An 11,571-nucleotide genomic window follows, 5' to 3' on the forward strand; every position below is an offset into this window, starting at 1 on the left:
CATTTCCTGCACAATTCTAATTCCTCTACAATTGCTCTAAGTTTCGATTCACTGCAATTTTGCTTTTCTGTTTACATTGCTCCCAATTTACTTTCCTGTAATTTAAGCTTGCTACAAGAGTTTGAGTTCTGATCTATTGCTCTATTTAATTTCCAACACCCCAGCCCCTTTACTTTTCATGCAATTTACATTTCTTGCAATTTAAGTTTCAGCTCTTTTACTTTCTTGCTCTTTAAGTTTCAGCAATTTAATTCTTCTGCACCTTTAATTCACTGCAATTTTACTTTCTGTTGATCAACTTCACACAATTCACTCAATATTAGCTTGACTAAACTAATCACCCACTAAAGTTGCTTGATCCATCAATCCTCGTGGGATTGACCTCACTCTAGGTGAGTTTTACTACTTGATGCGACCCGGTATACTTGCCGGTTAGATCTATGTGTTTGGAAATTCATTTTTACACAAAAACACCATCAGGTAGCACTCTCAAACGTGAATCATACTTAGTCACAACTCCGCATAACTAACCAGCAAGTGCACTGGGTCATCCAAGTAATACCTTACATGAGTAAGGGTTGATCCCACGGAAATTGTTGGTATGAAGCAAGCTATGGTCATCTTGTAAATCTCAGTCAGACGGATAATAAATGGTTATGGAGATTTTGAATAATAAATAATAAAGCAGAAAATAAGGATAGAGTTACTCATGTAATTCAATGGTGGAAATTTCAGATAAGAGTATGGAGGTGCTGTGTTCCTCATGAATCTCTGCTTTCCTACTGCTTTTATCCAATCTTTGTCACTCCTTTCTTGGCAAGCTGTATGTAGGGCATCACCGTTGTCAATGGCTACATCCGATCCTCTCAGTGAAAAAGGTCCGAATGCTCTGTCACAGCACGGCTAATCATCTGTCGGTTCTCCATTATGTCGGAATAGAATCCCTTGATTCTTTTGCGTTTGTCATCACGCCCAACAATCGCGAGTTTGAAGCTCGTCACAGTTATTCAATCCCCAAATCCTACTCGGAATACCACATACAAGGTTTAGACTTTTCGGATTCTCATGAATGCCGCCATCAATTCTAGCTTATACCACGAAGATTCTGATTAAGGAATCCAAGAGATATGCACCCGGTCTAAGGTAGAACGGAAGTGGTTGTCAGTCACGCGTTCATAGGTGAGAATGATGATGAGTGTCACGGATCATCACATTCATCGTGTTGAAGTGCAACAAATATCCTAGAATAAGAACAAGCGGAAGTGAATAGAAAATAGTAGTACTTGCATTAAAACTTGAGGTACAGTAGAGCTCCACACCCTTAATCTATGGTGTGTAGAAACTCCACCGTTGAAAATTCATAAGTGATGAAGGTTCAGGAATGGCCGAATGGCCAGCCCTCCAAAACATGATCAACAGTCTCCTAAGATGAATAATGGAATAAAACCGAGACCAAAGATATCTAATACAATAGTAAAGCGTCCTATTTATACTAGACTAACTACTAGGGTTTATAGAAGTAAGTAATTGATGCAGAAATCCACTTCCGGGGCCCACTTGATGTGTGCTTGGGCTGAGCTTGAGCTTTACACAAGCTGAGGCTTCTTTTGGAGTTGAACGCCAAGTTGTAACGTGTTTTTGGCGTTCAACTATGGTTCGTGACGTGTTTCTGGCGTTTGACTCCAGAATTCAGCATGGAACTGGCGTTGAGCGCCAGTTTACGTCATCTAATCACGAATAAAGAATGAACTATTATATATTGCTGGAAAGCTCTGAATGTCTAATTTCCAACGCCGTTGAGAGCGCGCCATTTGGAGTTCTGTAGCTCCAGAAAATCCATTTCGGGTGTAGGGATGTCAGAATCCAACAACATCAGCAGTCCTTTGTCGGCCTTTTATTAGAGTTTTGCTTAGGTCCCTCAATTTCAGCCAGAAATTACCTGAAATCATAGAAAAACATACAAACTCATAGTAAAGTTTAGAAATATGAATTTAGCATAAAACTAATGAAAACATCCCTAAAAGTAGCTAGATCCTACTAAAACTACTTAAAAACAATGCCAAAAAGTGTATAAATTATCCGCTCATCAATACCCCACTTGGGACTCCAGCCTCTTCATGGTGTTTCCCTGGTTTTTAATGTTGGCTCACACTTCATACTTGAACACTCTGTTGTCTTGGACTTCTTTACATATGTCTTTAAGTAGAGTCTCAATTCTAGAAAGTCTATCTTCGGCTGGTGATGGTGGGTTGAGATTAGGTGGTTGAGAAGGGTGATTAGGTGGGTGTTGATAAGATCTCTGTGAGGTATGTTGGTGAGTTACATTGTTGTTGGGATTGTGGTTGTGGCGTCTCTAGTCTTGGCCTTGGTCTTGCTGATATACCCACCTAAAGTTAGGGTGATTTCTCCAACCAGAATTATAAGTTTTGGAGTATGGATCAGGAGTCTATCTGGGTGAGTTTCCAACATAGTTGGCTTGTTCCCAGTCACCTTCTTCTCCTATATTCACTCCTTCTTGAATTGGTGATGAAGTGATGATTGCTGTGACTTAGTTTTCTTCCTCCTTCTTGGTGAGATCTGCTAGCTGCTTGGTGATCATCTTATTTTGAGCCAGCAATGCATCCATGTGGTTCAGCTCCATTACTCCTCGAGTGTTACTTCTTTCAAAAGCATAGAAGTAGTCATTCTCAGCTACTGTCTCAATGACATCTATGGCTTCTTCAATGGTTTTCTTCTTGTTTAGAGAGCCCCTTGATGAATAGTCTACGACCATCTTTGACTCATAAGAAAGACCTTCATAGAAGATATGTAGTTGAAACCATTCATTGAACATGTCTGGTGGGCATCTTCTTGTTAAGTCCTTAAACCTCTCCCATGCCTCATAGAGAGTCTCATCACCTTGTTGCCTAAAATTTTGCACCTCAACTCTCAGCCTATTAATTCTTTGAGGGGGTAGAATCTTGCCAAAAACTTGTTTACCACGTCCTCCCAATTTGTTAAGCTCTCCTTCGGGAAGGACTCCAGCCACTTAGATGCTTTGTCCCTGAGTGAGAAAGGGAACAAAAGCAATTTATAGACATCCAGATGAACACCATTAGACTTCACGGTGTCACATATTCTTAGGAAGGTGGTTAGATGTTGATTGGGGTCTTCTTGGGCACTTCCTCCAAATGAGCAATTGTTATGAACAAGGGTGATGAGCTGGGGTTTCAATTCAAAGTTGTTGGCATGTATGGTGGGCTTTTAGATGCTACTTCCACAATTTCCTGGGTTTGGATTGATGTAAGAGCCTAGAACTCTCCTTTCTTGCCCAGCATGATTCACAGGGCCTTCTCTGGCATGGTTGTGAGTTTCTTCTTCATGGTTGTTTTCCAAGTTCTCCTCTATGTTTATTTCAAAGTACTCTTCCTCTTCCTCAGCACCAACAACTTTTTTCCCTCTTGCTTCCCTCCTCAATCTACGGAGGGTCCTCTCAGGTTCGGAATCAAAGGAAGTTGAAGCTCCGCTTCTTCTTCTTATCATACAACAAACAGAGCACGCAACAAGAAATAAAATGAAGAGATTATTCTTGTTAGAGTGGCTGTTAGTGTGAGTGGTGCAAATTATCAAACCGTTAGTAGATTAGTGAGCAGAATTGTAGATAATAACAAAGAAAAAAGAAAACATCGAGGGGTGAGGGGGTGAGGAAGAAACTAAATAACTGAAGGTAAATGACTAGATAAAATAAACAAACAAAAGAAAAATGCTCAATCTAGTGGACATCCAACTTAATCATTGTTGATATAAAATCAATCCCCAGCAACGGTGCCATAAACTTGATGCACGAAAACTTATCTCTCAACAAATTTCCCTTCGGCAAGTATACCGAATTGTCGTCAAGTAAAAACTCAATAGAGTGAGATTGAATCCCACATGGATTGATTGGTCAAGCAACTTTAGTTGGAAGAGTGTGCTAGTTGAGCTAAATAGAATGTAGTTGAGATTTGTGATAAACCCCGTTTTGACGGTTTATCTTGTATTGATTTTAAGAGATTTTATCACCTTTTACTCAAATTTATCCATTGAATTAGCATAGTTTTGGGATTGTCTCCTTATTTGTGCTTAGATGTGAAAACATGCTTTTTAGGACTTAAAATAGCTAAATCTAATTCTCCTTGATTCCATTAGATGCCTTGATATGTTAGTTAGGGATTTTAGATTGAAAAGGGCTAGGAATGGATGAAAGGTGTGAAGAGGGAAAGCATGCAAAGTGGAGAAATCATGAAAAGTCAAAGAAGTTGAACTCGCCCATGGACGCGCGCGCGTACCTGGCGCTTGCGCGCACCTTGCGAATCACCCCATGGACGCGTACGCGTGCTGTGCGCGTATGCGTCGGTGCTGGTTTATGATTTTTTAATGAAAACGTGACCAACGAATTCTCAAGGGTTGTGGGGCCCAATTCCAAGCAACTTTGGCGCCTAAACTGCTATTTAAAGCCAAGGATTGAAGAGCAAGGAGATTAGTTCATTCACACTCATTAGGATTAGTTTAGAGTATTTTCTAGAGAGAGAAGCTCTCACTTCTCTCTAGAATTAGGATTAGGATTAGGTTTGGATTAGAATTTCTAGATCTAGGTTTTGATTCATCTTCTTCTACTTCTATCTTTTCAATTCCTTGTAGTTACATTTATTCTTCTTCTATTCTTTTGTGGTAATCTCTTTTATGTTGTTCTTGTGTTTTGTTGTAGATCTACTTTTATTCCTTCCATTTTCTTTCCATTCAATTCTAGGTAATTCATAATAAATGTGTTTCTTTTAATTGTTGTTGTTAATTCCTTTCAATAATTATTGTTAGATTCTATTCTTGTTGTCAATTTACTATCCTTTCCTTTTATGCCTTCCAAGTGTTTGATGAAATGCTTAGTTGGATTTTAGAATAGAGTTTTATGTTCTTGGCTTGGGAAGGTAACTTAGGAACTCTTGAGTTACTAACGTCCAAGTAATTGATGATTGGGATCCATTGACTCTAGTTCTCACTAATTGAATTAGTGGAGAGTTATGACTTATGGACTAGGATTGATATAGCTCATTCGACTTTCCTTTACTACTAGTTAGAGGATGATTTAATGAGATTAATCATTGCCAATTCTCATATTGTGGTTAGTGATTAGGATAGAGATCCTTGACCACCAACCCTTGCCAAGACCTTTTTAGACCTTAGTTTACTTTCTTGCCATTTATCTTTCATGTTTCTTATTAAAACCCAAAAAATAACTCACAACCAATAACAAAACACTTCATACAATTCCTAGGGAGAATGACCCGAGGTTCCAATACTTTGATTTATAAATTTTAGGGGTTTGTACTAGTGACAAACAACTTTTTGTATGAAAGGATTATTGTTTGGTTTAGAAACTATACTTTACAACGAGATTTCATTAGTGAAATTCTAAACCGTCAAAAATCCAATCATCAAAATGGTGCCGTTGCCGGGGAATTGCAATGGTGTTATGTTATTGGTTATTGTGTATATGTGAATATTGTGAATATGTTTACTTTTTACTTCTTTGTTAGTTTTTAGTTTGTTCTCTTTATTTGTTACTATTTTTTTGTTTTTGCCCTCTTACTATCATGAATTCTCACTTTGGCTATGAGTGTAGTTACAATTATGTTGTAGGTGATGAGAACTATAATGAGAATATGTATCAAGGATGGGATAACCAAGGTGGGAGGAGCCATATGCATATGATCAATCCTCTTGGCAACAACCCCCACCAATGCACTATGAAGAAGAGCAATTCTATGATGCATATCAATCCAATGGCTATGGTGAATCACCTTGTGACTTTCAAGAACCACCACCATATGCCTATGATCCATACCCTCAACATAATTCTCAACCATACTCACAAGTCCCTTCTTACCAACCACCTTCATATGACCCTAATCCATATCCATCACACCAACCAACTTTTGAGCCATATGAGCCATATATGGAACCACCTCAACATCAATATTTTCAAGAGCCACCCCCTCCATATTATTACCAAGATGAACCACCTCCAATAAATGAAAGTTTTCAACCACAAGATGAATACTACTTTCCACCACAACCTCCCATAGAAGAATACTCATATCCATTGATCCAAGAGCCACATGATCCTAATCATATTATCCAAGAGGAACAAGAGTCAAGGGATCGTCTCAAGAAAGCATTGGATCAATTTCAAGCAACCATGGAGTGTGTTGTGCAACAAGTGGAAAGAGTGGAAAACATTGAACCACCACAACTCTACCAAGAAGAACCACCTTCCTATTATGAACCCTTTCCCCAAAATGATGAACCCTTCCACCCACCCCAACCTCTAATGGATGAAACCCTTGGTGTTCTTGTTCAAGGGAAAGAAGAGATGAAAAGGGATGTGCAAAATTTCATGGCCGCCTTGGATGCGGTAACAAACCAATTAGCATCCCAATGCTTGAACAGTCAAGGAACTCCCATGGCTACATGTGGAGAATCGAATGAAGAATATAGCATGAAGGAGATATTGGAAACTCCAGTGGGAAATGAAGGAAGTTGCTTTGTATTGGAACAATTAAAGGAAGCTTTAATTGTTGAAGACAAGGAAGAAGTGGTAGAAGACTTAGGAGATGCAGAGCCTCCATGTGAACATAGAGTTGAAGAAAACCCCTCCAAGATGATTGAAATTGATGCTAGGGAGGAAAGTGCACACCTTCCAAGGCATATTCCATATGAAGACTTGGATGGGATAGAGAAAGAATTGAGTTCCCTTGGTGATGAAGATCAAGCATCAAGTCTTAGTGGTGAAGAATCCTTTGAGCATGGAGAACCTTCTCCAGTTGGATTTGAAAGCGTTGAGGAGGTAAACTTTTATCACCCTCCCTATTATGATTTGAGTAAAGGAAAAGGTTTAGATAAAATTGTTGAACAAAGGATTGAGATTAAGAGATCTTGTGAAGAGGTGAAAGTCCTTAGAAATAGAAGAACGAGGGTTGGCTATGCTTTGTCAAGATCGTTGGGAGCATCTTTGCCTAGGTTGTCATCTAACCCTTCACTTAAGTGGGTAAAATTCATTTCTATTAGCTTCATTATCCCACTCGAGTATGGCTTGCTTGAAACAGATGGTCAACTTAGGATGCTTTGTGGGATGAAGCGTAAGCGAAAGATGTTTCGTGGTTGGCGTTGTAAATCAAGGCTCATTTTGGTTGATACTTCAAGAGTTGGATACAAAGGTGGGAATAGTGCCCAAATAGATGGGTCTAGGAGGATTGTTGGGCACTTTATAGAGAATTCATCTTGTTCACCACCCGGATGGACTAATAATGATGATCAACCTCAAGACGGGTGTGAAAATAAAGTGTGGGATCCCGGATTACAAGAAGAGGATCAACTTTGGGAGCCCCAAGCTTGTGAAGAACTCCATCAACACTTGGCTCAATCCATGAAGAATCTTGGGGCACAATGGAGAACCAAGCATTGGTGGAAGTTCCAAGATGAGTACAAGCACAAGCCACCTTGATAAGGAGCTCCGCATAAGTCCCAACTTAAGGACAATAAATAAAAGTGCTAGGTGGGAGACAACCCACCATGGTAAATTCTTTTCATTTCTTTCTCTTTTGTACATATTGGTAACTAGTTTAAATTCATGTTTGTGTTTAGATAGTTGAGTTTAATTGGTAGTTTAGTATGTTAAATAAGGTTTTATGGTATTTTGGTAGCTGTTTAGAGGTTTAGAATGCTTAGATTGGTGCAAAAACATAGGAAAATTTTGAAAAACAGAGCACCATTCACGCGCACGCGTACATGGCGCGTACGCGCACTTTAAGCAATTTTGACCACTTACGCGCACACGTACATGGAGCGCGCGCGTAGATGCAGAAGTTCCACTCCCAGCCAACAAACCCGAGGGTTAGGCCTTCACTGGGCGAACGTTGAGCCCCAGGCCCAACATCATCCGCGCGTACGCGCACCTGGCACGTACGTGCCTATCATGCTGAATTCGCAATGCACGCGCAAGCGCACATGCCGCGCGCGCGTCGATTATGCCACTTGCACTCTTGTACTTTTACCAGAGAGTTGTGCTAACTCTGGGCCAACATTGAGCCGCTGGCCTGGCTAGCCACCCACGCAGACACGCACTGTACGCGTCCGCGCTTATGCCCATACCCCCATCTACGCGTTAGCGCACTGTACGCATCCGCGCCTCCCTCTCTGTTGCACCACCCCCGCGCGCGCGCCATGCGTGCGCACGAGTGGATGCCCTTTCTTCAATCCATTTCTTTTCTCGTCCTCTTTCCATTTATTTCCTTCTCCTTTCTTCTTCCCTCCTCCTACCCCTCATCCAACACTTCCAAACACCATCGATAACCATTTATTTTAGTTAGTTGTTAGTTAATTAGTTAATTAGTTAGTTAGTTAGTTAATTAGTTAGTTAGTTAATCAGTTAGTTAGTTAGTTTTAGTTAGTTTTCATTTCATTGTCTCTTTTTCATTGTAAGTGTTGGATTGTTATTCTTGTTTACCACTAATTGCTGTTGAGTATTGAAAAGGGATGTTTTCTTAACATCGTTATGTTTATAACCTTTGGTGGATTCTATGATTGAAGTTATATTTTTCTACTTGGTAATCCTTTTCCTCGATTAGGCAACTTCTTGATGGATGTTGTGCATTTACCTTAATGCATTGTGTTCATGATCATATGCATCCATATACTTTAGCTTGAATGCTTTCATGCTTCTTTAATGCTTGTTTTACCTTACAAGTTCACTTAAAGCATCTCAAGCACACTAGGATAAGTGAAGTGCATGCTTCTTTTGTGACATAACTTTTATGCTAATGTGTGTTCTAAACCGCGTAATTTAGAATTCACACACTTATTTGTCACTAATGTCACACTAATTCACTCACTCAATTCTAGTGATTTACCTCATTCCAACAAGGTATGCTTCCATGCTTTTGTTTTCCCATCTTATGGTGTTATATTTTTGTTTTTCACAAATGATGCACCACAAGCAATAACAGAAGCAAGACTAAGAACACACAGCAATCCAGAGATTCGCCGTACCCCCTTGCTCATCTTTGAGTGCACCGAGGACGGTGCAAACTTTTAAGTGTGGGACACTTTTGCATTTCATTTTAGGTTTTTAGGATTTTTACTTGCATTTTAGGATTTTTACTTGCATTTTCTTAATTTTGCATATATAGACAAAATAAGCTTAGTCAAAATAATAAAATTTTTCAAGGATTTCTATCTGTAGGGCACTAATTGATTTAAGTGAAAACTTTTCATAGAACTTGCATGAATTATATATCTTGTGGATCATATTTTTGAGCTAAGAACACAAGCAAGTGAGTTTTGAGCCTAATGGTGTGGTTACGTCTTATAACCACTTATTTTCCATTCTTGTGTGCATTATTCTCTTTCTATGATTGTAATATTTGATTTGTTTGATTCTTTATGTCCATTATTTTGTGTATTCATGCATTTATATGATTGAGGCCATCACTTCATTAGCTCACTTACCAAATAGGCTTACCCTTTTATCTTCCATTGTTAGCCAAATTTGAGCCTACGATTAACCCACTTGTTCTTAATTTTAGCACATTACAAGCCTTAGAGCCAAAAACAATAAATGTCCTTAATTTAGATCTTTGATTGGCTTAGGCTAGTGTGTGTGAGTACTATTCAAGTGTGGGAATCTTGGGACATTGGGGGAATAAAAAGGTAGTTTTGTATTGTTATTGAAAATATTGGAAATTGGGTACATACTCATATATTGATCAAATGTAAAACCTTATGCATTGATGTTCTTGTATATAGAAAAAAAGGGAAATGAGAAAAAGAAAAGAAAAGAAAAAAAAAGAGAAAAATAATATGGAAAAAAAATAGAAAAAGAAAGATAGAAAAAAAAAGAAAAAGTAATAAAAAGGGGACAAAATGCCCAAATCAAAGTCCAATAAAATCAATGCATATGTGTTGTGAAATGAAAAGAAATTGCATGAGTATGTTAAAAAAAGTGAAAAAATGGGTAGCTAGGTTAGAATTTAATTGTATAGGATGCATAGGTAAGGTGGGAAGTTTAAGCTTATCAAAGATTCAAAATTCAAGCTCACTTAACCATATATGCATCCTACCTTGACCCTAGCCCCATTACAATCTAAAGAAAAGTCCTCATGATACTTGTATGCATGCATGAAATATTTGTTGATTGTTAGAAGAAAAAAACAAATCTTGGAAAGCATGATTAGGAGAGAATTGAGTGAATCAACCCTAAACACTTGAGTGAATAGAGTGCAAACACATCCGGTGAGGGTTTGATGCTCAATTACATGTTTCCTCCTATGATCATCTCTTCTCATGCAAGTTTGTAAAAATATTTAATAACTCAATTCAATTGTGGATTAGACTTGCTAATCCTTAGCCCTTGTGCATATATGCTTCTTGGGAATTGGTTTATTTTGACCAAGCAATTGCATTCATTTAGATAGTTGCATATAGGTAGATTGCATTTAGTTAGTTCCATTGAATAAATGCCATACCCTTTACTTCATTCTTGGTTTAAGCATGAGGACATGCTTGGTTTAAGTGTGGGGAGGTTGATAAACCCCGTTTTGACGGTTTATCTTGTATTGATTTTAAGAGATTTTATCACCTTTTACCCACATTTATCCATTGAATTAGCATAGTTTTGTGATTTTCTCCTTATTTGTGCTTAGATGTGAAAACATGCTTTTTAGGACTTAAAATAGCTAAATCTAATTCTCCTTGATTCCATTAGATGCCTTGATATGTTTGTTAGTGATTTCAGATTGAAAAGGGCTAGGAATGGATCAAAGGAGTGAAGAGGGAAAGCATGCAAGGTGGAGAAATCATGAAAAGTCAAAGAAGTTGAACTCGCCCATGGATGCGCGCACGCACCTGGCGCTTACGCGCACCTTGCGAATCACCCCATGGACGCGTACGCATGCTGTGCGCGTACGCGTCGGTGCTGGTTTATGATTTTTTAATGAAATGGTGACCAACGAATTCTCAAGGGTTGTGGGGCCCAATTCCAAGCAACTTTTGCGCCTAAACTGCTATTTAAAGCCAAGGATTGAAGAGCAAGGAGATTAGTTCATTCACACTCATTAGGATTAGTTTAGAGTAGTTTCTAGAGAGAGAAGCTCTCACTTCTCTCTAGAATTAGGATTAGGATTAGGTTTGGATTAGAATTTCTGGATCTAGGTTTTGATTCATCTTCTTCTATTCCTTTGTGGTAATCACTTTTATATTGTTCTTATGTTTTGTTGTAGATCTACTTTTGTTCCTTCCATTTTCTTTCCATTCAATTCAAGGTTGTGATGCCAGGGCATTTTGGCCAGTTTCACTGACCTTTTCTTTACTATTTTTAAGGTAGTTTCATGCATTTTCTTAGGAAATAAGCTAGTTTTGGATAGATATTCACTTACATCTTGATTCAAGCATACATTATGCAATATACATGATTTCATGAGAATTTTGCATGAATTATATGATAAATTGGTTGATGCATAATCCCATGATTAAGAGCAAGACTTTGATGCACTTTGTTTG

General features: G+C 38.5%; 1 non-coding gene across 1 annotated transcript; it reads left to right on the forward strand.

Annotated features, from left to right (window-relative positions):
* Window positions 1-2,831: 2,831 nt before the first annotated feature.
* Window positions 2,832-2,935, forward strand: LOC112799398 (small nucleolar RNA R71). The gene has a single exon (XR_003200979.1). It is a non-coding gene; the product is annotated as a small nucleolar RNA R71 (small nucleolar RNA).
* Window positions 2,936-11,571: the final 8,636 nt, after the last annotated feature.

Source organism: Arachis hypogaea, chromosome 4 (assembly GCF_003086295.3).
Source record: "Arachis hypogaea cultivar Tifrunner chromosome 4, arahy.Tifrunner.gnm2.J5K5, whole genome shotgun sequence".
NCBI lineage: Eukaryota > Viridiplantae > Streptophyta > Magnoliopsida > Fabales > Fabaceae > Arachis > Arachis hypogaea.